Genomic DNA, 2,876 nt, shown 5'->3' on the forward strand with positions numbered 1-2,876 from the left:
GTGCCCACCGCCCTGTGGTGCAGACCCTGTCCCTGACCCCCATCCGCCCCTCCCCTGGCACAGCTCCATGCCGTTCCCTCGGGCCCTGTCGGTGTCACACAGAGCAGAGCTCAGCGCTGCCCCTCCGCTCCCTGTGAGGAGCCGAGTTTAAGTTGATCTTTACGTTCTGAACAAGATTTATGTTACCTGTCCATCTGTCATTCAATATCCTTTGGACAAGTTCTGACATAGTTTAGAGAAAGTCATTCTGTTTACACTGCATGTATATTTTAAAAATGGCGAAGATCATTTGATAGCGTCACCAGTTTGGTACACAGAATCACAGAATGACCCAGGTTGGAAGGGACCTCAAGGATCATGTAGTTCCAACCCCCCTGCCTGGCAGGGCCACCAATCATACACATTTACTAGACCAGGTTGCCCAGGGCCCCATCCAACCTGGTCTTGAACACCTCCAAGGACGGGGCATCCACAACCTCCCTGGGCAGCCTGTTCCAGGGCCTAACCACTCTACTAGTGAAGANACCTCCCTGGGCAGCCTGTTCCAGGGCCTAACCACTCTACTAGTGAAGAACTTCCCCCTAACATCCAACCTAAATCTTCCCTCTTTTAACTTAAAACCATTTCCCCGTGTCCTGCTATTGTCAGCCCTTTCGAAGAGTTTACTCCTCTCCTGGGAGTAAGTTCCCTTCAGGTATTGAAAGGTACGGGTACTCCAGAAGAAACATGGTGCAGCCATTAAATGCACATAATGAAATGCTGCTGAATACACTTCGAGGGAAAATATTTGATTAAATACCTTGTATATTCGTTTAGTTCATAAAGGTAACAGTGTTGATTTCATAGATTTCATCTAAGTTAGAACAGTATGCTATTTTCATATATACAGCATAGACTACATAGTCTGTGTTGGTCATTGTAAGTGCATTAAAAACTGATTCAACTGGGAGCTTTCAAGAGAAGTGACTGTAAATGAAGTATTATCATATGGATGTCTTTTGGGGAAGCTTTTTCTTGGCAACTCTTAGCAATGACTTAGACAAAAATACAGAGTTACAAAGTTACGAGTCTGCTGCTGTAAATAGTAATAACAGTGAGTAATGCTAATGTCATTTGTAATATTTTTCTTGAGACGGTCCAGCTGAGGGCTGACATTCAAAATAAGGCCTCAGAGCCACCCTTGGAATCTGAAGGAGAGTAACTGGCATGAGGCAGCACTGACAGGAGCCTGGGCGTTATGGTACATAATGGGACATGAACTCCCAGAATAAAACCTTTGCTAATACTCCGAAACAAACCTAGAGGAACATCAAATGCAATTGGTTTTGGGTTGTTTTTTTTTTCCAAAGATACACTGTAGCTTAAGGATACAAAGTGGAAGTTCTGATGCAAAATATTTAGGCAGATATTCTGTGCAATCTGATGTGGTGATATAATGACTACAGAATTATACTCTGCCTTTCTGTCCTTAAATGCCTTGGCTCCAGAAGAAGACCAAGAAGTCTATGTACGTGTCAGCAAAAGAAGGAATAGGATATCAAGGTTGTTTCCAAAAAGAAAGATATCTTTGTTGCTTGAGTTCAGACAGGCTTTGTCTTGAAGAGCTCCTGGCACATCTCATTGTGCTCACAAGGTTCAAACCTGACTGTCCAGTTTTGCTACCGTTGTTAATGTAATCTCCCAGACAACCAAGCAGTGACTTCCAAGAATTCTGTATTTCTTCAAGGGAAAGAAATGACAATGCAAAATGCTATGGCAATCATATAAATATCATCAAAGGAACAAGAGTTCCACCTTCAGGTCTGGGAAAATACTACCTCTGATGGCAAAAGGTACCTCAGAAAAATTGTCAAATGCAGATGGAGGTGGACTTGCTGAATTACATGCAGACTCAGGCTTGTATTGCATGTCTGTGGTCAGTATTGAAGGGCCTCTTGTAGATCTGATGACTGTGTATTCTTGTTCAGTTATCAGAGAAGCTGTTCTGTATCATCAATGAAGAAAAATTATCATGAAGACTCCTAGGAGAGTAGAGAACTGCTGCACATCCAGCTGAGGAAGAGCTTCCACGAATATATTCTTAGTCCTCTAATATATGAATTGAGAGGCAGGAACCAGATAAGCTAGATTCATTTAATATGGATTATTCACTTTGTCTTCCTGCTCTCTGCTCAGCAATCTTTCCTTTATGTGCAGTCTCTGAGATAACTCTGGGGATGGCATTTCAGTGAGCATTACTCAATAAACACAGAACTTCCCAGATACTTGCATTATGTTCCCAAAGATAGATATTTTTCCAGTAGAGCATTTCAACATTCTGTTGCCTTTTTAATGCATTGTTATTACAGATACACTGTTTTCTCTATCAAAAGACTTGTGCTGGCAAGAGCTGGTAATAAAGCTTCCATTGTGTCATGGAAAACAGTCTTTACTGTGTTCCAGCCAACATTGCTCTCTCCCACAGTCTTTAAGGAACTCAACATGGTTCAAATTGAGATCTCCTTCTAACATACGTCCCTGACAAAACCAGACTTTTTCATCAATTCTTGATGTATTTTGAGGCATATGTGGCAGCATTTTCTGAAACTGTTTTCGTGATCTAAATAAAAGCTACTGTTAACAAAAGCTGTGCTATAGTTTTAGGATTGGTGGAAATGCATTTTAGTATAATTTGCTTCAAAACCAGCTCATATTTGATCAAGAATCACCTGTATGATACTACAGGAAGAAGGGCTCCCAGATGATAATGAAACAGAAGTGGTTTACTGTACATTAACATATTCATCAAAACAATTACACTGAATTGAGTGTAAAAGGAAGAGAGAAATCTATTAGCACAAAGCATGTGGAGAGAAACATTTCCTCCCAGCTCACAT

Source organism: Coturnix japonica, chromosome 2 (assembly GCF_001577835.2).
Source record: "Coturnix japonica isolate 7356 chromosome 2, Coturnix japonica 2.1, whole genome shotgun sequence".
Lineage (NCBI taxonomy): Eukaryota > Metazoa > Chordata > Aves > Galliformes > Phasianidae > Coturnix > Coturnix japonica.